The sequence below is a fragment of the Orcinus orca genome, chromosome 4 (assembly GCF_937001465.1).
Source record: "Orcinus orca chromosome 4, mOrcOrc1.1, whole genome shotgun sequence".
NCBI classification, from domain to species: Eukaryota; Metazoa; Chordata; class Mammalia; order Artiodactyla; family Delphinidae; genus Orcinus; species Orcinus orca.
The window spans coordinates 149,091,986-149,119,629 of NC_064562.1; the positions used below are offsets into that span (position 1 = coordinate 149,091,986).

Below are 27,644 nucleotides of genomic sequence, written 5' to 3' on the forward strand. Positions count from 1 at the left end.
ACTAGCACATGTATAGCTAACCTTCCCAACTACTTAACACATCCACTTGGTCAATGGTTGCCCAACAGACTGTATGCGCATCAAAGTGATTTAAAAGAGTATTTAAGTCAAGTTGTCCTTCCCTCTCATCATCCTGGAGCACCTTGTTCAACATCGAGTAACAGCAAAAGAGCATTTAACAATCTGCTTCACACACACCTCTTTTCCAGCCAAATTGCACCTATAACGTTAAAACAGAACCTCTTTGGATTCTCAACAAACACGAACTAAATATTTTATGATTTGTGCACTGTTTACGGTGTGTTGCCTTTTCTTAATTAGCATATCTGGGGATGCCTTTCTTTCATGGCATGTTATTACTGTTGCAATAATTCAATAAAAGTACCCTAAACATTTACATCGTGGAACATTTTTTATGATTTATACCAACACAACAGCACACCCAGTGCTGTACCTCTGCTTTCAGTCATCGCTTTATTTCATACTCTCATGTCCCTTTTAAGAATGAGAAATACTGTAGCTTCGGAGCAATGCCTTTACTTTTTATCATTCTGTCTCCCTGTGAATTTCATTGTTTTACATACTCTACACCCATAACGTTGCTCAAATCAATACTGTTGAGTGGAGTTGATTTTTTTAAATGCCATTTTTTGCCAAAAAATTGGCAATTTTTTCCTGAAATCTCTCACGACAGAGTAACAAATTGTTCCCTTAATCCACTCCACTGGATTTTTATTATTAAAAAAAATAAACAGTATTTTCCCTGTTTGGTCACTAACTAGACTTACACTCAGCCTCTTCAAAATGGCTTGTAAATAGTCAAAAGCACAAGTCTTCCATAAGGAAACTACATACCTGCTGAAAGGAAAATCATTATAATTTCTTTAGAGTGTGCTCCTCCCCTAAACCATTTCCAACCTCAAGGATCAATGGAATTACGGTTCAGCGGAACAAAATGATTATGCAAAACACCTCTTTAGGGCTTCAAGTTGTTTCCCTTTGTACCATTATACATATTTGTGACAAAATAGAGCCATAGCAGTCTGTTTCCATTCAAAATTCAAGGCTCTGAGACTTCATTTGCAATAGCTCTGTTATGTCCATGTGTCAGCCTGAGCGTTTAACCTGCCCATGTCTCTACTCCGTCTCCTTTATATACAGAGAAGCAAGCAGCAATCTCAGAGGAATTTAAAAGATATCTTTTGACGTGAGAGTTGGACATCCAAAAAAACCGGAATACACATGCTTTTCAAGTGCACATGGAACATTCTCTAGGACTGACCACGTACCAGGGCACAAAACAAGCCTCAACAAATTTAAGCGTATAGAAATTATCTCAAGCATCTTTTCTGACCACAATGGCATGAAACTAGAAAATAACCACAGAAAAAGAAATGAGGAAAAAAAAAAAAAAAACATTACATGGAGACTAAACAACATGCTACTAAAAAACCAATGGGTCAACAATGAAATCAAAGAGGAAATTTAAAAATACCTTGAGACAAATGACAATGAAAACACAACCATACAAAACCTTTGGGATGCAGCAAAAGCAGTTCTTAGAGGTAAGTTCATAGTGATACAGGCCTTCCTCAAAAAACAAGAAAAATCTCAAATAAACAAACTAGCCTACCACTTGAAGTGATGGTTGGAGCTTACGGTAACAAAATTACAAATTTCAAGTAAGAGGTTTGGTCAGTTAAAACACTCTTTTTAAACCTTAAGATGTGGTCTGAGTGACCAGCAAACATACCTGAAGTGGAGGATAGTGGTTGAGGTCTGGCCTAGCCCACTGGCTGCGTGCTAGTGGAGTGAGTGGCATTTGTGAGTACAGCACTCTAAGAATCCACCTTTCTTGTTTTCCAACTCATTCCGAGGGAATCTTGCAGAGACATCTACAAGAGAAAGGGAAAGACAAATAAGTATTGTTTTAATATCAAGGTATTTTAAGAAACCGCAAACACCAGGCCTACCTTGAGGCTAGTGGGGATAGGGACATCCTTTCCCTCAGGTAAAAATTTCATCAGGGAAAAACAACAGGGACCACACAAGGAAAGACAGAGTGACATCAGAGCTGAGACACCCTGAGAGCAGCATGTGGTTCAGATCAGCACCCCCATCAGAGTCACATGGACAGCCGGTAAGAACACCAGTGATCAAGAATACAAATGTCCAGGCTTCCCTGGTGGCGCAGTGGTTGAGAGTCCGCCTGCCGATGCAGGGGACACGGGTTCGTGCCCCGGTCCGGGAAGATCCCACATGCCGCGGAGCAGCTGCGCCCATAAGCCATGGCTGCTGAGCCTGCACATCCAGAGCCTGTGCTCCGCAACGGGAGAGGCCACAACAGTGAGAGGCCCGCGTACTGCAAAAAAAAAGAATACAAATGTCCAATACCATTTTCAGACGGATAATTTTAAAGGCTACAAAGGAGAATAGATGGAACATTCAGGATTCCACAGATGAAGTGATGATGATGATGATGGTGATATTAATAATAATTACTGATACTTAGAAAATTCTTCAAATTTCTCAAGAACTACTCTAAATAGTTTACATAGGTCATCTTATTTAATACTCAAGCCATCCCTATGAGGTAGGGACGATTATTATCTTTTTTTTTTTAAGATGAGGAAACTGAGGGGTAGTAGGCTAAATTATTTACCACTGTTTCACAGCAAAAAAAAAAAAATCACTGTGCTGAGCTTGAGCTTGGAAAAGACCTATCCTAGATGCAGTCTGTGCTCCAATCACTACAGAATCCCTGGCAGGGAAGAGGGGAGGCTTGGGTTTCTACTTCCAGGGCCTCCACTGTCAGTGTTCAAACACTCTTTTTGATATCATTGCGTATTGTTACTTAGCTAGATCTCCTTGACAGTATTTCCCCAGGCTTCTGTGAGACCTAAGATAACACAGGAGGGGTAACAGAAAATATAACTTAATCACGGTCGTCAACAATAGTATTGGCTATTCTTTCATTTTTTCATTCATTCATTCACAGGATACCCACCCTTTTTCCATTTTACCCTCGTTGTGCCCGGAATGCTAACTATATAATCCACAAGCACTTTCAGGCCCAAATGCCCATCTCCTTTTCCAGAAGAAGCCATGTTCTCATCAGCTCATCATAGTACATGCCTTTGATACATGCCTCTTAACTGCTAACTCAGTTCAAACAGGAAAAGCTCAGAGTGCCTCTGCTACTGCAATATAGCTTTAATTCTCTGTGCTCATAGTGAGAATATTTCAATACAAAAATAAAAGGCACAGTGTTACTGGAACGAATGTGTTGATAATTAGTATTTAAGAAAATGTTTTTTCCATAGCATCGCCGGAGGACTGAGTCATGCAAACACACATCCTCAAGAAGGTTTTGAATTTTCTTCACATATTTCAAATAAGATATGAATAAATATCAGGTTTAAAGAATAAAAAGTACAATACTCTAAGTGAACTGACAATCCTGCAAATGTTAAATGACACTCAGACGTGTTTATACGTAAAATACATTCACAAAGAGCTAAGCTAAAGGTAATTGTTTACCCTTTTCATCAGTATACTCAGATTCCAGCACAGCTCCAGCCCCTAAAATTCACTGCTCAGTATTCAAAATGAGTATAGTTATAAACATGCTCATTTTTTATGCTGTTTTATCAGCGGGTAACTTGGTTGATCTGAAACGGAAAGAAATCTACAGTCTGCCTCATTTTTCTTCACGCCACCTAATTCTGAAGACGCAGAGTAAATTAAAGTAGTCACTCAGTGACGCATATCTAAAATCCTCAAGGTTCATCCTGGGCACCTACTTTCTGAGAGATTGACTGACTATACTCTGGGCTCCACGATCATTAAAATGTACTGGAGCCTTGAATCCACTGAAGTGCTTTAAAATTCAGCAGGTATAACCCTTCCTGCAAGTGTTCCATTGCTTTTTCTCCAAAGCATAAACTCTCTGGGGACCCGACACAAAGTAGCTGTTCACACTTCAGAAAGGGAGTACCAGTTGCCAGACTTGAAATTGCTGCTGGGATTACAACAAACTCCCAAACCACCACACAGCAGAAACAAACAGCTAGTCTCAAATGTTCAAAGAGCGAGATGAGATTAAAGAGACTGAAACTTTTACGCTGCCGAAGGCTCTGCGGCAACTGTTGGGTAATGTTGAGACTCGAAATTAAGGGGTTTTAGCTCTAAGAATGAACTGGGGAGGAAGGTAAGCAAGTAGGACAAGGAAAATGAGATGGCTGATCATTTTAGAAAGTTTCGCTCACAGATTTAACCAATAATTCGTTCTTTATTATAGCATGTCTTACATATTGCCATATGGTTTAGTTATGCCATACAGTTCTGTAATGTTTATATTCAAAATAGGCTGTAACGTGCATAGAGATGGCCACTCCCAACTATGTTTATTCATCTTTGTATACCTACAGGTCCCAAGGAGGCTATGCATTTGACACTTAAACTGAGAAAAACGTAAGTCATCATCCTAAACATAGCAAGGCTAGAATTGAGTAATGTGCCGTATCAGAAAACGGCCAGATGTCTATTTTTAAAATTGCAAACTCATATATTTCTGTCATTCTCTAGGGACTAATCATTGGAGGTTATTACAGGGGAGGCCTTGAAAGGAATTTTTGCCCATCCTCTGCCCTTCAAGTAAGCATTCAGCACTACCCCAAACAAATGAGAATTTCTTCTCTGTCTACAGAACTCCAGGGAAGTGTAAAGCACCGTCCTCTTCAGTAAATCATGCCATGGATCATATTACCCTGTATTAAATTTGCATGTATGAATTGATTGACTAACTGGCAATCTGGCAATGGGAGAATTTAATCTTAAATGTATTAAAAAGGCAGCAGACTGAAGTTACTACCGAAAGCTAAGTCTTCTGCATATGTTTAAAAATTCAGTCAAAACTTTAAAAAGTTAATAGGAAAAGTCCGAGACCCCCTCTACGGATTGTTTGAGGGTTGTTCTTACAATGCTTGAAAATCAGGTAGAGTGTAGAAAAACTAAAGCCTGGTTCAGGTCCATTAATTATAATGCAATGCCTTAGCCAACCAACAGCTTGGCCTTAAATCAATACTCAATTAAATACTTCCTGCAGTTCTAGCCATTAATTGCTCTGCAGCTTAGAAAATAACATTCTAACTGCTTGTAGAAAGGTAATCAAAATTGGTGTGTGAAACTTAAACTTGGTTCCTTTGTGATTATCTTTCCTCAAAAAGGAAATTTAATTTCTTCAGTGACTTATCGCCCATACCTTTCAAATCTACTCAAAACGATTGAAAACTGAATACAGTAACCAGCAATAGTTTTTGTTGTTGTGGCATAATATATTTATCTTACAAAGTGAACATAGCAAAATAGCATTCTCAATCTTCATAACGAAAAGTATCATTATTTCTACATTAGATCTTTACTTGGGGATGTACAGAACTCCTGCTGCCTATACACCATTGGATGGAAAATGTTTAAGGGGTACATCTAGTTGCTGCTGTCAAGGGAACATTTAATCTTTAAATAGGAAATGCTATCTTGCTTCTGCAATGAGGAATCACCTTTCAGCTCAACTGGAAGCACAAAGCAAGTCCTCCTGACTAAGGTGATTTACGATGACCCTCCCACTGATGTATCATCCAGAAGGCTGATTGTATAGCAGGACAAATACAGAAACAGTGAAGAGGGAGGTGGGATTCAGGAGGTTCGCTTTAGACAGAGCTGCAGAACCTAGAAACACATAGAAATCATCACCATGGCCAACTAATGAGGACGAGACAACATAACTGAGAGAAACAACACAAATATAAACACCTGGCAGGCTGGGAATACCAAGTGTTTGCAAATGTGATGACTAAGAATTTAGGAAGTAAGGGTTGAAAATGAAGTCATATCTCAGCCCTACACAGACTGGGGCAAGATATCCAGGGAGTGAGAAGAGCTGCAGAACGACGGCAATGCAGACAGAAAAGGAGAAGCCCCTGGAAGAGGAGCCCTTTGCCGTCCCTCACATATTCAAGATTTAGTGTAGATGGTTTGCAAGTGTGTGGTATACAGTTTTGTTTTTTGGTTTTTATTTTTGCGGTACGCGGGCCTCTCACTGTTGCGGCCTCTCCCGTTGCGGAGCACAGGCTCCGGACGCGCAGGCTCAGCGGCCATGGCTCACGGGCCCAGCCCCTCCGCGGCATGTGGGATCTTCCCGGACCTGGGCATCGGCAGGCGGACCCTCAACCACTGCGCCACCAGGGAAGCCCCCAGTGTTTTTTTTTAACAGCAAGTTGGATACTTATGCATTATGATTCAGATGTGCAGAAGCACAACTCTCCGTATTTCTCCCCACTGCATTCAACTTGTTCTCGGAGCTTCCTTTAAAAACTATAATATAGACTTCCAAGTTCCTGTTCGGCACATAAGTTTGGAAGTCGCCACTCTGTCCTAACAAGAAGTGAAAAGCTGAACAGACTGAAAAATCAACAACTCTTTAGACCACTAAGTGGGGTCACACGGACAAACTGCTGCTACCAAATTCACTGACAGGCGAATACAAAGAATCAGCACTTACCGGATCAGAAGCCCGGGGGCAGAAACCTCTGCAGGAACCAAGCACGGGGGTATAAAAAGCCGAGCTGTAATTGATGAATTGCTGGTCAGTGTGGACAAGTCTGAGAGAGGAAAAACTCCAGGGGCACCCAGTCACCGGGAGGACGCCACACTTTCGTGAGTCTTAACTTTGGGAGCGTTACCGGGTTCTGACAGTGAATATCTGAGAAAAATCCTCTCACGCTTTTCGTAGGGGATGGGAAAAGAAGCCATCTTGAAATGCACCAGAGCATTCTGGTTTTCGCAAGATCTGCCCTCAGGAGAAACTATTTAACCAGAGCCTAACCGGCTGGGGTTTATTAGTCTAAGTGCTCTGGGGGAAGGGAAATCCCCAATTCCAGCCCACTCTGGCCATCCTGTCCCACCTGAGGGGGGTGAGGGGGGTGTAATTGAGAAGCACACATGAAGCTCTCCATCCAGGTGCAGAGGCTCATGAAAAGACCGAGACCGAATCAAAGGACCATAGAATGCTTCCCCTCCCCCTACACAACTCCCCCCACGTTACTAATGGCCCATTTACAGTAGTTCCTTGTGCCCAGCATATCATATCTGGCTACCAAAAAAATTTGCAAGACATACTACGGTCAAAAACACGCTCTGAAGAGACTAAGCAAGCATTAGGAGACGACATGGCAGGGATATTGGAATTATCAGACCAGAAAGTTAAAACAATTATTATTAAAATTTTAAGAGCTCTAAAGGATAGACAGCATGCAAGACAGATGGGCAATATAAACAGAGATGGCAATCCTATGAAAGAGAGAGAAAGAAACACGCTAGAGATCAAAAACACTGTAACAGAAATGAATTCCCTTGTTGGGTTTAGCAGTAGATTGGACACAGGTGAGGAAAGAATGTCTGCACTTGAGCATATCGTTTTTTAAAAAATTTTTATTGGAGTATAGTTAATTGACAATGTTGTGTTCGTTTCAGGTATAGAGCATATCTTAATAGAAACTTCCAAAACTGAAAAGCAAATAGAAAAAAAAACTGTAATAAAGAAAAACAGAACATAATGTCCATAAACTATAGGACAACTACCAAAGTTCTAACATACACATAATGGGAAAACAGGGAGGAGAAGAAAGAGAGAAGTTAACAGGAGAAATATTGGAAACAATAGTGACTGAGAATTTCCCCCAAATTAATATCAGATACCAAACTACAGATCCAGAAAGGTCAGAGAATGTTAAGCAGGATAAATGCCCCCCAAATGTACATCTAGGCATATCATTTTCAAACTACAGAAGATCAAAGATAAAGGAAAAAAATCCTGCAAGACACCACAACGAATCAACACTGAGAGAGGAACAAAGGTGAGAATTACATCTGACTTCTCAGAAAGGAGCAAGCCAGAAGAGAGTGGAGTGCAATATTTAAAGTGTTAAGAGAAGAAAAACCACCAACCCAGTCATCTGTACCTTGCAAAATAATCCTTCAAAAACGAAGGGCAAGTAAACCCTCTCAGAAAAACTCTAAGGTAATCTATGGACTCTCACTGGTAATAATGTGTCATTTTAGGTCTATCAATTGTGACAAATGTTCCACTGTGATGGGGGTTGCTGACCATGGTGGGGGCCATGCATGTGTAGGGATGGGGGTTATATAGGAAATATCTGTACCTTCCATTCAATTTTGCTGTGGACCCAAAACTGCTCTACAAATTGAAGTCTATTTTTTTTAAGAAATATAATCTAGGCTTCTGCAGGTAATTCTGTCACATCTTGTCGAAACGTTCTTTTTGGTGTATTTAATTAACAGAGATGTTAATGATATGCACTCCTCTTGGGCGCTTGCCTCTTGACCCAGTCCCCTGTGGGAGAGCTTTGGAAAGTAAGCAGCTGCTGACAGGTCATCACAACAGAGGGAGTGGGGGAGTGTATTTTTCAAGGGTACTCCTCAGGTTCCAATGGACTATATCACCCTCCATATTAAACTTTTATGACCACCTTTGTTCTCTCTGTATCCACAGCTGACGTATCCACAGAGCCTTGCTCATGACCAGAGCCCCTACCATGGTCTTGATGTGTACACACTCATTTTGCCCCTTATCTCAACCCCAGGCCTCCAGTGATCTACTAACCTTCTTTACAATCAGATGTTCTCTCTTCAGGCATGAAGCAATTTCGTGATTTTCTCCACACCACCAGGTCTTTCAGAACTCTGCGATGCAACAAAAGATGCAAGCCAAGCCCTCTTTCTGCATGAATACGCAAAACCTTCACGTAAAATCCTCTGGTCATCCCATTTGGGGAGCATTATAGAGCCCTGCCTCCCAAATGGGAACAGAGAACATGCTCTCTGTCCCTGAAATCACCTACGATATGGGAGTAGGCTTCCCTCTGAAGCCTCAACGCACTTTTCTCTCTCTTGCTTCAGTGCTTTCCCCTGGCCAAGGACTTTTATCTAATCACTGTTCAGCAGGAAATTGCCCCTAAATCATGCTTCCTATTCCATAGTTTGTAGTAAAAACTTCATGTTCAATCCTCCAAACTTCTGTTCCTGATGTGATGTTTAAAGAGAAGATTTGATAATTTAGAAAACTGTTTTCAAGTCTCCTTTGTGATTGAAAGCCTACTTTTAATCACCTGAAATGGACTTTACGAGCCTGTTTTAAAGTGCAAACAGCTGACCTCGACTGCTTTGTCCTCTGCATCCCAGCTATAACAGTCTTAATGTGGCAACGTCCTGAGACCGAGACCGTGGCAGATATCTTGCTAAGCACTTGCCTGTGTTATCCATTTTACACTCATAACATTTAATAAATGATGTTACTGAAGTACAGGAAGATTAAGAAACTTAACCAAGACTGCACAGTTGGTGATGAAACCAGGAATCGAAGCCAGACAGCTTGCATCCTGAGTCCACACTCTGCCCTCTCTGTTATATCAATACTATGTAAAGGCAATCTATACGGACCCAGTAGGGGACCAGCTGCATACAAGGAAGTGAAAAAAAATAAAGCTTATATCAAAATACCATCTATAAATGTACAGGCACATTGACTAGTGCCTAATTTAATGTGTAGTGAAATTTGTAGTTCTAATTCTGATTGAGGTTTCACTCATTCTCAATAAATCTTTTAGTCATCCTTAGAAAATCCTGGATTAAAGACCTTTCCTATGCATTGAGGACACGGGGTGGGGAGGGGGAAGCTGGGGTGAAGTGAGACTAGCAGCGACATATATACAGTACGAAATGTAAAATAGCTAGTGGGAAGCAGCTGCATAGCACAGGGAGATCAGCTTGGTGCTTTGCAACGACCTAGAGGGGTGGGATAGGGAGGGTGGGAGGGAGGCTCAAGAGGGAGGGGATATGGGGACATGTGTATGCATATGGCTGATTCACTCTGTTGTACAACAGAAACTAACACGGAATTGTAAAGCAATTATACTGCAATAAAGATCTACAAAAATATTAAAAAATCAATCATCAATAAACAAGAAAACAATAAAAGACCTTTCCTATACAATTATCTAGTATTCCTGGACGTTGAGAACTTTTCTAGATATAGGAATGCACCAGATTGCACAAAACAAGGTAAGCACATCCTCTTATAACATGGGGTCTTCATCTGGTGTATTTCTCTCTTGGTGTGTCACATGTTTCACTGATAATGTTCATAAAAGTGAACCTTTTTTCCTATGCCTAAAATTGTGTCTTCATTTCATATGTATTTTTGTCTCTGTAATTATATGAGCAACTCATAAATACACACAATGAATCACATCACGATCCTTGAAACCCAATGGAGAAATACCCTATCGTAATTCAAACACAATCAGGAAATACAATACTTGTTAATAGATTCACTGTGACAAGTCATAAACAAATCAAAATCTGAAACTTGGATTCTAGTGAACAATCTTAGAAGGGATTTCTAGTCTAGAAGTATAATCATATTTTCTACTCGATATGTGCCAAATAAAGGAGTCGGGGCGGGGGGGCAGTGGTGGTGGCGGGACGAATTGGGAGATTGGGATTGACATATATATGCTTATACACTAATATGTGTAAAATAGATAACTAATAAGAACCTGCTGTACAAAAATAAATTCAATTAAATTTTAAAAAAAAGAACTAGGAGAACGGAAGATGTATTTCCTTACCATATGATGCCTATCTTGATTTAAGTCATTATTATTTATACTCCACATAGTAAATTCCAGGAGGACTTAGTATATTTTAGTAATGTTTTTGTATTAAAATACAAAACCTAGAATTTACTATTTTTCCTTGACTTAATATTCTTATTTCTATTTGTATGTATTTTATCATGCAATCTTCATTTATTTACATACTACATATTAAATCAATGAGAAGATTTATTCTACACATGTAAATTTTAAAATACCTAATGGTAAATTAAACTGTAAGAGTGGAAGAAAAGACAAAGGAAAAAACTGGCTTGATTTCTGCAGTACTGTAGTGTCATCGTGTATTCAGTATCACTGTCCAGTCAGGAAAATAGAAACTTCGACTGGTATTTCAACTGGAGGAAATTTAATACAGGGAATAAGTGACAAAAGGTTTAAAAGGGAAACGAAAAGGTTCCCAAGTGATTAGTATCTGCAGTAAGCCAGTGCCATCTTAGGCTACCCAAGCAGAAGGGAAAGGGTGTCCTCAGTAAGACAGTCACTGCCCTGTGGAGCTGCTGGGCCCCACTGTGGCCTCTACTATCTGGAAGCAGTGAGGCAGCTGCCTCGCGGAAACCATGGCCCATTCTCCTGTTGCTAGGGTGGGAATCCTGGGGCCCAGAGTTCCTTGCATCTGTCACTGAAACAGACGGAGTCAGGGCACGTTAGCCAGGGCCGCTAAAGCCCCTGCAGCTACTGCTGCTTTGCTATGCCCCCGGAAACCTGTACAAGCTGCTGGAAGCAGGCTGCCTGAGGAAGAGCCCAGGGGCTCACTGTCACCCTCTGCAACTGCAGCTGAAGCCTATGCTAAACGCTCTGCCCTCCCCACCTAAAAAAGGTGTGAGTTTTTGCCTAGTTTCCTTCCTCCCAACTTCTACTCACCTGCCACGGTGTCAGAGTCTAACAGAAGCCAGCAGGCAAGGAAGTCTCAGGAAGGTACCTTTCGGGCATCCAGCCCTCTGTGATACAGAGCGGAGCACAGAAGATGAGAAGCGGAGCTGAGAGCAGAGGTACAAACAACCCTGTCCCACCTCCTAAGTTACCGAACCCTTTTCTTGACATCAGTCTTTGGTAGTCTCCAAAGATTCCTTAGATTGTTTTCTTTCTCTTCTGCTCATTTTGAAAGTAGAAAATATATCTTCATTCTTTTAGTAATTTCTGTAAAATTTAAAATTCTTTGTTGTTACATAAAATACAATTTAAAAATGTAAAGTTCTGTCCATCAGTTGTGCTACATTCGTTTACTTGTTCTAATAATTTATTTGTAGATTCTTTTGGATGTCTATATATAATAAAATTACCCATGAGTAAATGGCAACTTGTTTTCCATTTTTCAATATTAAACAGTTCACGTATGTATGTGTTTGTATACTTTTGCTTTATAGTGCTGGCTAGTATCTCAAGCACAATAATGAATAAACGTAATAGAGGACGTTCTTGTTTTCCTTTCCTTATATGAGAGAAAAAGATTTCAATATTTCACCATTAATATGACGCATGCCATAAGATTTTCATTTTTAGAAATGTAATATCAGAATAAGGAAATTTATTCTATTTTTAGTTTCCCAATTCTTTTTATCATAAATAGTTTGATTTGCCAAATTTTTTTTTCAGTACCTGTTATGAAGATTATATGATCTTTTTTTTTAAATTCTGTGAATGTGTGACTTAATTGATTTTCAAATAATAAATCTCAAATGAACCTACCCTGGTCATGGTGTAGTATACATTTTATATAGTTGTAGATTCTGTTAGATTTTGTTTAGAAGTTTTTTTCATAGTTGTTTATTTATGATTTTTCTTTCACAAATTTTTATTGTTAGTTTTGGTATCAAGGTTATACTGACTCCATAATTCCTGTTGAGAACTGTTTAATAATTTTTTTCTGTTCTCTGAAAGAATGTGTATAATATTAATGTTATATTTTTCTTAAATATTTAGGAGAATTCACCAGTTAAGGCACTCGGGCTGTGTCTTGCAACAAGTATGAACTATGAAGAAATGAAGGCAAAAGAAAATAACTAAGCAGGGGTAAATACCAAAGCAGAAGTAGTACCATCATGAACACTCTTTACAAATTTCTTCTTCCAATCAACTGTTAATAAAAGATCCATTAGATTTTTTTTTTTTCTCTTTCATCTCTTACTAGAAGGAAGTAGAAGTGACAGTGGGGGACAGACTAGGAGGTAAACAAGTTTACTTGTCTGATGGAAATGTAAGCTCCATCATTCCATAATGAATATAAGAAAGAGGATATTCCCGCAAATAAATGAAAGTTACTAATTCAGTCTATTTACTTACTGTGAGGTTGCAGAATGTTGGTGGTTTGTGTCTTTCTAGAAATTTGTCCATTTCTTCTAAAGTATGTTCTGTTTATTTTTCTTCATCCTTTTTCCTCTCTTTCCTTTGGAATGCGTAATCCCTATCTATCTGTAATGATGTTAAGGTGCTTTCTTTGGCTGGCTTAAGTCTACTGCTAAGCTTTTCTACTGAATTTCTCATTTTATGTATATGTTTTTCAACTCCAGAATTTCTGTTTGGTTCTCTTTTTAGAATTCCTATCATTTTAATAATATTGTCTATTTGATGAGACACTGTCTTCATACCTTCCTTTACTTCTTCAAGCATAATTTCCTTTATTTTTATGACATATTTATCATGGCTATTTTGAAGCCTTTGTGAAATCTGACATCAATTCCTCTCACAGGCAGTTCCTGTTTCCTGATTTTCTTTCTTATTTTCTTATATGTGGGTCACACTTTCCTGTTTCATTGCTGGTCTCATAATTTTTTTTTTTTTTTTTTTTTTGTGGTACGCAGGCCTCTCACTGCTGTGGCCTCTCCCGTTGCAGAGCACAGTCTCCGGACGCGCAGGCTCAGCGGCCATGGCTCACGGGCGCAGCCGCTCCGCGGCATGTGGGATCTTCCCGGACCGGGGCACGAACCCGTGTCCCCTGCATCGGCAGGCAGACTCTCAACCACTGCCCCACCAGGGAAGCCCTGGTCTCATTATTTTTTATTAAAAACTGGACATTTTAGGTAATATATTGTAGCCACTCTGGATCCCCCAAAGATCTGTTTTTGTTGTTTGCTTGTTTGTATTTTGGTGACTTGGTCCAGCTCTTTCAATGAAATCTATTTCTACCTTCTTTATACCTCCTTGGGTGCAGCCTCGGATGGGGCCTAGTCACCCTGAGATAACAGCAGTTTTAACAGGGGTCTCTTTTGTCTCTCTCCATGATCTCTCTGGTAAACGGTCGGCTTCATTTGGCGTTAGCCCCTACCCATTGGGCTTTTCTAATTACCAGCTGACTACTCTATTTTTGTTGACAATGTCCTCAAGACAGAACATATTGCTCAGAAGTCTAATCCAATGAAATCTGGGCTCCTTTGCAGATATATTTTTGAGGCAAGTCTGTAAGTTTTTTTCTGATCCTACAAGGGTTCTTAGGTATCTCTTTTCCTAATTCTCTGTTGAACTAGCTCACCTGTGGTTTTGAGCGTTGTTCTTAATTAACACATTTTTGACCGGAGATGTATTAGGGCCACAGGTGTTAGTTTCTGCAAAAATCCTCCAGTCAACAATGTGTAAGAGGGACTATTGTTTGCAAGGACCCCCTTAGCCCTGAATTTCTCCACACACTGTTCCAGACGAAATCAGTTCCTTTGGGAGGAGCTGCAGAACTTTCTTCTCCTATAGACTGCCTCTCCCCCTGGACAAACTCTCTGCAACACTGTTCTGGGCACTGGGCATGGCAGCAGCCTCTTCTCAACTTGCCTCTCTCCTGTCATGGGACCTCTGTCCTAAAGTGAGCTGGAGTGAGGGCAATCTTGGTGCAAGTAGTCTCAACCTGCCCTGCATGGAGTCTTCATCCTGTGGACAGAAGCAGGTTGCAGGAAGGTAGCCCTTAACCTCTCACCCATACTCACCAGCAATATAGCCTCTTCGACTTGAAGTTGGAGGAAATGAGCAATGCTGGTAACTTTCTGTCTCAATGGGATAAAGTAAGCTTTGACTGGAAACCGAGAAGAGACGAAGCCTCATCCTCTTGGCCACCCCTACCTAGGGTGAAGCTTCTGTGGATCTGAGCCAGAAAGGGGGTGGGGGGGAGAAAGAGGAAGTGGATTGAGGCTCGTTATCTTACTGCATTTTAGTAGATTTTATTGACTAAATGTCTCTTTCTCCACTGCTTTGCTGTGTGTCCTTAGGACTATTTCCAGAAACTTTAAATGGATGGATTATTTTTTATAGTCTGCACTAGCTTTGCTTGTTTCTCTAGGTATTCACCTATGGAACTCTTCATGCTGGTGTCGTGAAAGTGGAGCTCTCCTGGGATTCAGTCTTGAAGGTAAGATAATGTAATGATGATCCCCAAATATTTAAAGTCTTTATATCCGTGGCTTTTATTTTTGGTATCCCACTAATTTATTGTCATATCCCCGGTATTGAAGGCATTGTGACTAAAGGTATTGGTGTTTCTCTGCTACCTATTTGATTTAAGAAAAAAGATTTTTACGTGTTTTGCATCAGGACCAACCGTATAACTTTATGCCCATTTAATCCTCTACCATTATTGTTTCCAACATACTGATAGAATAGATTGGTATGAGAAATGAAAGAAAAACTTCAGATTGCCAGAAGGGGCCAACTAAAAGGAACATTTGTGCTAATAATGTTCCTTGGGTTTGTGATGGGGATTGCATGATTTTAAGTAGCATCAACCAGTTATCTAAGCCCAGGTAATTATTTCTATTAATTGAAAGATTCCAGAAGGATCTTTGGACTCATGTAATTCTAGAGTTAGAAGTGCTCTTACTGGGCATTTGGCCTAACCATTTCATTTACAGCCACAAATGTGAGAGGTCACTTGTCAGAGATGAGATCAAAGTCACACCTCTTGATTGCCAATCACTATAATTTCTTCTGCCATGCTACTTCTTCTAACTATCTGTTGTTCTCAATTTAATGATTGATCTAAAATACAATGGATAAGGAGTTCATTTTTATCTAGTTATGAATGAGGATATATCTGGGCAACTCCCTGCTCATACGGTTTACTTTTAACATATAATCTGAAAAATCCATTTAATATATGTAATTTCTGAGTTGTTACATCTTCTATTTCTTCATTACTATTTTCTAAATCTCTATAATTTTGATTCTATATGTTATGTGTCTTTTTCGAGTAGAATTTCATTTTGTAGTTCTACCCTTTTCAGTTCATTGTTATTAGTGGTTTCTCACAACTGGCATTTGCAGGAACTATTAAACTCCTCAAAATTTGTTGGCGTGATTTTTCTATCCTTTTCCAACTCAGGATTATTGAGTAAGGGGTATAATATTTTCCTCTACTATACTTTTCCCAGGTGGTTGCAAAGCCCTCTATCATTACCTCTCAGTTTATAGCAGTTCAGTCACATCCAAGCTAAAGGACCGCCAAGTAATATTATACAAATAAAATTTCAGGTTAAAGTAAACTCAGATGAATTTCACACGTGTAAATAATGTTACTGTTTCTCTTTTAAAAATCATACTATATTGTATGAGATCAAAGCACAGTGGTCTGCATTAAAATGTTTTAATTTATTGCCTACTTAAAGTTACAACCCATCTCTTCCCCTCTCGTGATTCTCTTTCCTACTCTACCAGTTATTTCTATCACTTGATCACTTTCTACTGAAGTATATATTTTTTCATTGACTGTGACTGAGGCTTATTATTTTTCTTCCCTCCCATCCTTCCACCTAAACATGAACTCCATAAGGGCTTTAATTTGTTGACTGAGGTACTCTATGTGACTTGTATGATGCCTCGCTCCGCTGACTGATCCGGCGATAGATGTCTATCCGCAGCCTACTACGTTTAAGGCTCTTGGCTAAGCTGGTAGAGGAAAAAGGCGGTTACAGCTCTCAAGATACATACATTTAAAATATATGTGATAAGCTTAACCTTTTTAATAGCACTATACCAAGACAGGAGCAATACTAGCAGACCTGGACCCCTTTATTTTCAAATTAATTAGAGGATTTGTAATACAGCGTCCATCAGGAAAAGAGTCGATCTCTCTTGATAATGAGATCAAAATTATGTTAACAGAAGGAACAGGATTATTTCACTGAGAACACTCATCTCCACAGTGCAGGATGTTAGTTTTTAAAAAATATGCCTGGTAAGGGGAAGGGTCTCCCCGTGTGGGATTAGCTGGCTGTCCCTCCTCCTTCACCCAGGAGACCACTTTTCTCCCCAAACAGGTGCAGAAATCTGGCAGGGCTGGAAACATTTTCAATTCATGGCTTATCCTGGAGCATGAATTCATTCATTTATCTATGCATTCACTTGACCAATTTTTCTTAATTCCTGCCTATGTATTCATAACTGTTCTAGGTTTGGGGGATTTAGCAGTGCACAGACCAACTAAATTACTCTTCCATAATTTACATGACACAAAAGTGGACTTGGGACTCAATGGTTTCTAAAAATGGGGTAAATTATTTTGGAAAGAGAAGTCTACAGGACCATAGGAGATTTAAAGATTATTTTTAAAAAAGAGCGAGAGACTGAGGAAAGAGAGGAGAGGTAGAGTTATGGAAGAGGGTTTGTTCACGTGGCAAACAATGGAAGCTTCTGTGTCACTCACATGGCCAGCACTGGGCACGACAGTGGCTACGAGCCACAGGCGGCGTCTGAGCGCTAGAACTGTGGCTAATATGCCTTAGGACCAGGCAGTGAGGGCCAGAAATACTAATGTATGAGTCATCAGATCAATAACTCATCCCTATTCTGCAAAATTCTGATTTATCCCTGAAGTCAAAACAGCTTCCAGGGATTGCAAAAGCCAATGATTTTTGGAGAGGATGAAATACAACAGGGTCTGGAAAACCTGTGGCAAACTCCATTTTGTCCACCACTGATGACCCCTTCAAAAGCATTAAAATTCAAAAAAGTCCAAAACTGTACAAGCCAAATTAAACATATGCAATAATCATGCAGGTCAATAGACTGTGACCTGTGATTCAATGATTCGCAGAATATGAACATGCTTGTGTTGGTGTATAAGTAGCTGGCAACACAGTACCTGAAATAGGCAAGTACCACAGAGCCTCCCTCATCCAACACCGACAGACAGCATCAGATACACTTTCGTCCTGAGATAAGTAAGGGGCAGCATAGGGAACCCTCTTATTATAAAAACCAGGTTGAACACAGAGTATGGTTAGCAAGTCCTCACCCCATAACTACCACCAACTTGTCACTTTACTTCAGAAGCTACCCCAAAATACCATGCTGTGCAACAAATGAAAAGAATCTGTCAACTTGCTTTAACCTATAAATGAAAACCTCTTGGGCTTCCCTGGTGGCACAGTGATTAAGAATCCACCTGCCAATGCAGGGGACATGGGTTCGAGCCCTGGTCTGGGAAGATCCCACATGCCGCGGAGCAACTAAGCCCGTGAGCCACAACTATTGAGCCTGCGCTCCAGAGCCCGCGAGCCACAACTCCTGAAGCCCAGGCACCTAGAGCCCATGCTCCGCAACAAGAGAAGCCACCGCAATGAGAAGCCCGCGCACCGCAACGAAGAGTAGCCCCCGCTCGCCACAACTAGAGAAAACCCGTGCACAGCAACGAAGACCCAACACAGCTAAAAATAATTAAAAAAAAAAAAAAAGAAAGCCTCTTAACAGGCAAATTAATCAAGTTCCTAACCAAAGAAGGAAACTTTGTCATTCTCCTTAACAGACAGTTACATGACAACTCATTGCCAGTCAGCACAGCTCTGGGCCTCACAAGTCAGGGAAATCCACTTGGGGAAATTCTGTATTGCTAACATCTTCCTCACCTTGAGCTCCAATTTCTCAACCTGAAGCTTCTACACTTGGTTGCAAATTTTTCTCTTAGTACCTTTAAAAGTATATCAAACAAATCAAACTTATCTCCTCCAAGAAAGTGCTTCAAATATGTCACATGTTATAAACACTCTTTCTCCCTACCTTTTCCTCATCTTCCCCAAGTTAAATATTCTTCATGCTGTCAACGCTTTTTCATCTGATGTTAACTTAGAAGCGTCTAGTGTTCTGCAGACAGGTTTGGGTTTGTTAGGTTTTGCTTCTGATCTACTCTGAATTCAAAATTGTACTTTTTTTTTTTTTTTGCTAAGTGCTAACTTCATTTATTCCTATTGATTTTACCACATCTAGCCTAAGAGACTCTCCCCAATTTTTTTACTATGTCATTCTGAATCCTGCTTTTATCATCCAATCGTTTATCTACAGCTGCAGTTTTACACCCCTATAGATTTTATTCATCTGCCTTTCCTGTATTTCTAAGCTACTGATAACATGCTGAATAAAATCAATCAATAACTAAAAACCTAGATAAATCAAGCCACTAGAAACTTTTCATGCTGATTGTCAAGAATACATTATTCTCTCCACATAAGCTATTCAAATTTGGAAGATAAAACATTTAACCAATATTTGCTGAATGTTTACTATGTGCTAGGTACTCTTCTAAGAATACGGATGCTAATATGAAAAAGACAGAAAAAAACAAGACAAACTTTACAATATGAAGGAGTTCGTTCATGGTGCCACATAAGTAACTGCCTGTTCTAAATCAGTGCTATCATCTAGAAATTAAACAATTAAAGGTTAGTTTTTATTTTGTTTTGCTTGACATATAAGAAGTAAAGGGGGAGCTGGTCGCTAGGCTGATTCATCCGCTTAAGAATATCAGATCTTTCTGAGTCGCATGCCCTTTTCACAGCGGTCATAAGACAGCTATATAGCTCCAGCCATCAAGCCTGTGTTTTCTAATCGAGGAGAATAGGGTGAGAAAAGGTAGGACTCCTGTGTCAAGAAAACAAAAGCTTTTCCCACGTCAAGACTTCATTTATGTCTCATTGGCAAGAACCATGTCCAGCGGCCACGACTGGCTCGAGGTGCGAAGGAAAAAGGGGTCGGGAATGGGGAATTGGCTGAGCTTAGCAAAAGTATCTCCCGAATTATGGGCACACGGGGTGTGGTACCCAAATCTGCCCAATGACAAGCAGGGGTGAGAGAAGACCTCTTGGAGCCACTGAGCTGAGTCATGGAGACGTGATCGTTTCTCAGGTGCGTAGTAGACAAGGATGAACAAAGGTTACCGTAGGAGGAAAAGTAATGATATTTACAGATGCAGAAAGGTGTGAGAGACAACACTGTGCGGCACAGTAGAGTATGACAGGTGGCAGGACGTCAGCCTGTGTTTTCTTCCCTCCTCATTTTACGCACAGCGCGGGCTTTTCGGATTTAATCTCGGTCACAGGGAACGCAAGTGGAGCGCCCTTGATCCCAACGCCAGCATGTCCTGTGTCATGGCTGATTCCTCCGGCAGAGCTCTCCCCGAGTGCTGTTCAAGGTTCATAACTTCCCGTTTCTGATATGCTCTTTTATTTACTGTATCAAGGCTTTACTTGAAGGTGAGTCCTTCTCAGTCCTAACTGCGCTGTTGCCCCATCTGCCTAAAGCTCAACTTTTCTGTTCTATGAGCAAACATCATCACTTTTTTGTTTATTTTCTTCGGACGGTTTGAATCAGTCTCCTGTCACTTGCATTCTGTTACTTGAAAAAGATTCTTGAGGAATACACACTTACAACCTCTGGAAGCAACCTTCAATGAAATGCGCTTTGGGAAACATGGTTTACAGTAGGCAGAATTCTGAGATGACCCCCGTAATCTCCACCTCTTCATGTTTCACTCTGCATAATCCCCTCCTTTTGAGTGTGGATAGAACCGGTGACTCTCTTCTAGCCCACTGAACATGGCAAGGTTAATAGGATATGCAGCCCTTGTCTGGGTTTCATTACATAGCAAAAGTAATGAGATGTCACTGCTGTGATTACATTCTTATATAAGATTCCTTCTTAGCAGGCTGGTATGAGAGACTGCCTTGCTGCCCTCAGAAAGGCAAACGGCCATAGTTTGAACTACCTATGGAGAAGGCCACGTGGCAGAGAACTGCCGGTAACCTCTAGGTGCTAAGGACAGCCTCTGGCTGGCAGTCAGCAAAACGCCCGGGCCCCAGTCATACAGCTACATGGAAATGAATTGTGCCACCTGGGTGAGCACTGAAGTGGACTCCCTCCACTCAAGCTTCCAGATGAGAATGCAGCCCACCGACACCTGTGTGCAGTCTTACGAACACAGATTAACAAAGCCCAAGGGTTCCTCACATACACAAAAGTTAAGACACACGTTTGGCTTTGAACTTCCTGACAGATAATCTAAAAAGAAAATACATTTATTTACCTCGTTTTTATCGTATAAATATACCGTTTCTTGTTCGCATAAACAGCAATAGTAGAATGTGAATCAAAGTACCTCTGGATGCAATGTCATGCAAGCTTCTGACTCTTAATTTCAGAACTCTGGTGAAGTCCGAGCTGGAGTACGTGATCTAAGTGCTCCAAGGAGAGGCACCTCGTCCATGAAGCTAGAGTCTTAAGAACAGTCTATCCACGCAAGACCGAGAAGGAAAAGAGGGAGAACCACAGCAGAAGAAGGTGTCATGTCCCAGGAAGAGCCTTCACACAAACAGACCCACCAGCTGCACGGATCCAGGAATGGAAGAGAGATAAGGAGCCGCCCCTGGACATGCACAGGGTCTCACCGCGCAGTCACTCCATCCACACATCGGCGTGGCCCAGCTGCCGGCTCTGTAGGCTGACCAATCAAACTAGTGTCTCTCCCTCCCTTGGAGGCTCTGAAAATGGTACTGGCAGAGGTAACCGTGGCCTGAGAAGAGCCCACCTCTCTCTCACACCCTCTCATTTTTCTTCTGTTTTCATCTATATCCAACAATGAAGTCAAGTTTCAACCATGAAAATGGCATCTCTTGTAGGAGAAGAGCTCTTTCTGTAGTCTCCGAGGCCTAGTGGAGTGGGAGACTAAGATTTTGCCCACGGAGTCTCCGAAGTAGGTCAGAACGGCCACCAAACGTTAACTCCAAAACACACCTACTACTAGATGAAATTCTCTCGCAATTCTTCTAATCTCAAATTGTGCCCAGCTACCCGGCCCACCAGAGTTCACAAGAAAGAGTTAGACAGTGAACACCATGCGTTAGTCAGAATTCTTTCTATTCCAGGGAACAGAACACCATCCCAAACGAAGCTGAAGAAAGGAATGTATTGTTTCACGTAACTGAAAAAGCCAGACGGGGCACAACTTCAGACACGTGCTGTGTAACATCAGGACTTGGCTGACCTTCATCTTTCAGTCCTTCTACCTTTGTATGGGCTTAATTCCCAGGCAGACTCCTTCTACATCATGGAAAAGAGAGTCAATAGCATCTCAGTGTGTACATCCTTCCACCTACTCATCCTGAAAGACAGATGAGCTGAAGGCTTATGTCACATGCCTGTCCCTGAAACAAGAATCCTGTGACTGTGATTGGCCAGGACTTAGGACGGCCCCAGCCCCACAGTCAGAAAGGAGATCAACCATTCCCAACCACGCGGCCTGAGAACTGGAGAAGGCTGGCTCAGTAAAGCAGAACAGGAGTGTTCTATGAGTGAAGGAGTGGGACGGATACCCAACAGGCCAAACTAACGTGTCTCAGGCACACGACTGGCCATCACATTCCAAATATAAGAATGGAACATTCTCCTAAATGTGAACATAATGAACACTATTCCATGATTATCTTACCACACAGAAATGAAAATGCCAAATAAAAGCCCTGTCTCCTTATAAATTAATGTAGTAAAATATTAAAGTCCAATATTCTTTCTTTCACAATTTTCCTTTGCGGCTTAGTTCAGCTCCACAGATTCAGAAGTCAGGGCAAATTGAGGGTTACCAGGCACTGTGAGGCTTGAAAAATATTTCATCCACTGAAATGAGTGTGACTCTTTAAATATTTCCAAAGTTTAACTAAACCATGCAAGTCGTTTGTACGTCAAGAGACAAGCTAGTACACGAGAGTCCCTACTCCTTAATGATATTTAGAAAACACAATGATTCCTAACTAGCTAGGCTCATTGCTGCATTGAATAAACTTAGAATTTTGTTACTAAGGAAAGAAAGAGGACTGGATATTGTGGGAGAGTAGCAACCTCTGCTATAGGCCATTATAGTTACTTTCCTACATGATCAGAAGGAGAAAAGAGAAACAGACCCAAGGTCCAAGGTATCCTCTGACTAATAAGAAATTTTACACAGTTTTTATATTGGTAGATTAAGTAAAGGCAAGACCATGAGGTCATAGCCCATGGGTTCCTTATCACAAGGTTAGTGAGAAAATTCAATCACCAATGGCAAATACAGTCTATAAATGTAAGTGAACAAATACAATTTCCTGACATACATGTTTTATAAGCCTTCGTTGCCGTCACAGCTTGCAGTTCAAAAGGTTACATTTTACAGGAAAGCAATGGAACCTTTGTAGCTAATTGCTGAACATGAAAGGAGACTTTCTGCTCTTCCTGGTAAAAGATATAGAAAGGCAAATCCATAGTGATAAACTGAATCTACAAGGATTCAATCTGGATAAAACCTTTGTGCTTCCTGGGCAATTCTTTAACAAATCTGGGGTCACCGGATATTATTTACCAGCCCACTTTTAGTCCCTCTAAGACTTTTTCATCAACCATTATAACATATATTTTAATTTTAACCAGTCGGGAATGAAAGTTTCTTTAAAGTTATGAGCTTTATTTCCATTAGAGGTTACTGGTGCTGCCATTTGCTCTTCTATAAATAAACCTTGAGGAAGTCCCAGAGTGTCTTTATATCTCTTTGCTGTTCCCCTTGACTCTTCCCAAACCTGAGCTATTGGAGGCCCAGAGAGAAGCAACCGTCTTGGCCAGATGGCTCTGCCCTGATCTGGCCTTTCTTCAGCATTTAATTTCCCAGATATTGGATAACCTTCACCACCCTGGTGTCATCATCAAACTTCCTTCCCATCTTTGATAGCACTGCTCCAGCGGGACCTGACTTTACCATTCCCGCGGCCAAGGCTAAGAAACAGGATAAAATGTAAAAGGTTAACAAGATTCTCAAGAAGATAAACACAAGTGAAATCACTAGCAATTAATCTGATGCCGCCTACCAAGGTTCAGGACTCATCATCCAAAACCCAACGTCTCCCCACAAAAGAAAGCTGTCAGCATTTATCTGGACCCCCTTGTGGTTGGCAGTGACAGTTGAAGACAAGCTTATTTTGTGATGCCGTCTTCCTGACTCTAGCTAGAGCTTTTCCATGTCCATATGGACCTCTAGGCTCTAGGAGATGGCCCTGCAGTCATGGTCTATAGAAGTGCTGGCCTTGACCCCTAAGGCGGGACTCTCCAAGCTTGGTCCCATCATTCTGTTTGAAGTTACCACCTAGGCTCTCCACCACCAACCTCCAGACTAGCGACACCACAGCCATGTTGGGTGAAAACCACCCACATTAGCCAAGTCTGCTTAATTCACCAGTGTACCAACCGTCTCCCTGCAGAAACATTGTGTAAAATGACTGTCTCTCTTCATAGACCCTCAGGACACCACATGGGGTGCTAATATCATAGAGATGATTTGCATGCCTATGTATTAAATCAAACTGTTATCATTACCTAGTAGCAAAGAACAAGGGAACGGAGGAGAGGAACATGTTTGCATCCCTTTTGGCTGAATAAATCCAACAATTAAATACATGTCTATATCAATGTACCTTCATTTTAGAGTACTTATCGTAGTCATATGTTTCCATGTATTTGTTTTCTTATTTGGCTATATGCCTGTCTCCCCCACTCACTCTTTACTCTTTGAGAAAAAAAAAAAAAAAAGAAAGCCTGATTTACTCATCATTGAATTAGCAGAACTTAATGCCATGCATTTCATACTTACTTGCTCCAGTAACATCTGAGCCTGGACCAGATCAACAATTCATTCTTGTTCATAGGTGAGGTTCACTGCGTTCAAAAAAATAACTTGCAAAGAGGGACTTCTCTATAAAAATGAAATAAACTTGATTATTCACATGAATTTTCAAATATGAAGTACTAAATGGAAAATGTCCCCCAAAATACCTGAGGAGAATGGGATATTTGAGTTTGGTATTTTTTTATGTCATCTCTAAATAAAAGCCAAGGGCATGATTTATACTTACCTCAGTTAAATGATTCTACCAGAAGTCAAGGCGCCGTGATTCACAAACTCAGATGGTCACTGCTTCGACTCAATCCAAGTTAAAACCAAATACGCAAATAAAACTTAAACCACAGCCTAGAATATCTAAAAGAGATCTAGAGGATATAATCCTTTCTTCCATATAAACTTTTAAGAGGAGTTGGATTCCAAGGTTATAGTCTCTGGCAAGGCACTGGATTATAAGCCCAGTATTCTGTTGTATATCAAATGGCAGCCTAATTAGTAAACGGCAGTGTTGACAATTTTTTACAAATCCATAATTCCATCCTCAATAGATGAATATCCTACTTCTAGAAAGCAGGGCTAAAAGTTTTCCTTTAGGGAAAAATGAGTCTTTCCTGAATACATATTACAATTTTGCTATAATAAAAGAACAACCTATTGATCAAACCCCAAAGTTCTGCACCACAGACAATAGCCTCTATCAGTGCCATTCAAATTGCCCCGTGGCTGCATGGCCGTCTGCTATTGCTCTCAGTCCACAGTGATATAAGTCCAGAAACTGGTAATAAACACTAAGAGACTTATATCACAATCTGATATTGTCATGCCATCCAAGCACACGGTCAGTGCATTCTACAAAAGTATGGGAATGTGACTGCATGAAAATTAAACAAATAAACAATAAGAACAACAACAAAACAGTTCTTTATCACAGATGGTTTAAGAAGCTTTGGCTGAAATGGTTTCACTCGGAACGTTTTCAAAAGGTTTAACAGTTGCTTAAAATGACCATAGAAAATTCTCATTAATGAAATTACATAAAACACTGTTTGAACAAGCATATTGGAGCAGCTGCTAGGATTAATTATTTGCACAACGTGTCCACAAGTAACCAAATGAAATGACTTATTTTAGGGAACGTTATCAAATACAATGATGTTAATTCCAGATTGATTCATCCATGGTAAGGCACTCCTCCTGACAGTAGCTGGAGAACAGGAGGAATTGTCCATTCAAGCCAAATAAAACAATAAATGAGCATAATATGATCAATAACATTTATTTTCACTTGGAAAAATAAAGTTTATTATTTTTACTACGACAGCTCCTCTCACACACAAATTGGCTTCGGTGAGGAACGTTTTGAGAGATAGAGGAGAGTATTTGAGAAGAGATGTCTAAGCACGATTTTTTGGAATGAAATTTGAAAGCTGTATGATGTCTCTCTGCACCTTCCAATGACTTATAGAGTGAGAGGGAAAAGAAGGACAGTAGTTGGAATGTAAGGTCGTACTGAACTTGCTTCAAGGTTGACAGAGGCCAAGACAATCAACAGAAATAAGACATTCTGAAAGTGGAGCCAGTTACACCAAATTTACATAGAGGAGGACGTTTGTCAGCGTCTTCTCAAACACATGTGGAAAGTGAGCTCAGAAGTTCAACAAGCCTTAAAATATAATTTAACATGAAATGAAGTCAGGCAACTCAGAAACGTGATGTAATTTGTTCTGAAAGCATCTATGCCAACCTCACTCTCCCCGTGGTTCTGGCCGATGGCTGGGAGAAGCAGCGCTGAGTAGGAGTTCATGTCGAGTTCTTAAGAGATCACCCACCAAAAGTTCCCTTCCACAGACTCCAATTCTGAACTAAAGAGAGTCATACTACGCTTTTGTCATCAATTCTCCAGAGAGTGACTGAACGAGGGTCAAAATTCCTTTTCATGCAATAGCAGGATTAAAGATCCTCATACTTGTCATGGGTCAGAGGAAACCCACGAAGTTTAGACGCAGTGCTTGAAATTTTTAACAGAGGTAAGAGACAGAGGAGTTTGTATGAACATGGGATCAACCATACCGTTTCTCAGGAGCGAAAGGGACTTATAAGGGGTTTAAATCATACTGTTCTCGGGATTATATTTTTTTTAATCTCCAGTAAACAGGCAACTGAAGATCCAAGTCCTTGAGTTACTTAATTAATCACAATTTTTGGTCCATTGCACTATTCGGAGCAGTCAAAGCGTTCCAACCAAAGATGCATATAAGACATACAAAATGTTGACAATTTGCCTGTCATTATCGAGACGGCAAATTAACTCTCAAGTTAAACGTAGCTCAGGGCTGGTTTGCAAGGACAAACCCAGTAGCTATAACTGAGCTTACTGTATTGGAAGTATTTGGAAGCTATCTGCAAAAGGGTTAAATAGGCTAAGATTTTGAGTAGCCCCTTTCATGATTCTGTCTCACTGTCTTACTGATTTCCCATTTTGCTTCTTTTTTTTTCTCCCATAGCCCTTGTCAAACCAGGAACTTTAAGTCCAAGACCTACATTTTTCCAAACATGAAATAGACCAGACTGTATTAATTATCTGTTGATAAGAGAAGAGGAATCTTTACTTTGCCAACAGTGACAGCAGTTTGAAATATTCTAAAAAAAAAAAAAAAGAATATAAGAGAATAAAAGCTTTCTTTACTTTCTCAATCTTTTCAGAATTGTCATCTCACCAGTCTCCATAAGGATATAGGTAGACACAAGAACACCTACAACCACGTCAGATAAACCAAGATACTTCGTCTAAGTCCGAAAGAAAGCAATGAGTCCATGATAATATAACCAGTGACATATGAATTTCTCCTAAATATAAGTGCCTTGCTTTCCAAATTTGTCCCATAGGCTGCCATTTAATGATACAAAGGCTTTACGCGTAAAACGATGAGAAGTAAATTTTCCATTAAATTGACACAGCTCTTTTGTCAAGAAATATACCGTCTTAAAAGTTTTCCCTAGAGCAGCTT

General features: G+C 40.4%; 1 long non-coding RNA gene across 1 annotated transcript; it reads right to left on the reverse strand.

Moving 5' to 3' along the window:
• Nucleotides 1–7,098: 7,098 nt before the first annotated feature.
• LOC117199561 (uncharacterized) lies at nucleotides 7,099–27,605 on the reverse strand. The gene is made up of 3 exons (XR_004480809.2): nucleotides 24,607–27,605; nucleotides 14,666–14,820; nucleotides 7,099–11,894 (listed from the first exon to the last, which is right to left on the reverse strand). It is a non-coding gene; the product is annotated as an uncharacterized LOC117199561 (long non-coding RNA).
• Between the last annotated feature and the right edge of the window lie 39 nt (nucleotides 27,606–27,644).